Here is a 363-nt window from a genome sequence, read left to right as displayed (position 1 = left end):
AAGTAGAAATAAGAAAGGCCTTCCTAAGTGATCAATGCACAGAAATACAGGAAAACAATAGAATGGGAAAGACTAGAGATCTCTTCAAGAAAATGAGAGATACCAAGGGAACATTTCATGCAAAGATGGGAACAATAAAGGACAGAAATAGTATGGACCTAATAGAAGCAGAAGATACTAAGAAGAGATGGCAAGAATAGACAGAAGAACTGTACAAAAAAACATCTTCACGACCCAGATAATCACGATGGTGTGATCACTCACCTAGAGCCAGACATCCTGGAATGTGATGTCAATGGGCCTTAGGAAGCATCACTATGAACAAAGATAGTGGAGATGATGGAATTCCAGTTGAGCTATTTC

This window comes from Bison bison, unplaced genomic scaffold, assembly GCF_000754665.1.
Source record: "Bison bison bison isolate TAMUID 2011002044 unplaced genomic scaffold, Bison_UMD1.0 scf7180017853583, whole genome shotgun sequence".
NCBI classification, from domain to species: Eukaryota; Metazoa; Chordata; class Mammalia; order Artiodactyla; family Bovidae; genus Bison; species Bison bison.
Note: the sequence above shows the minus strand (reverse complement) of the source record.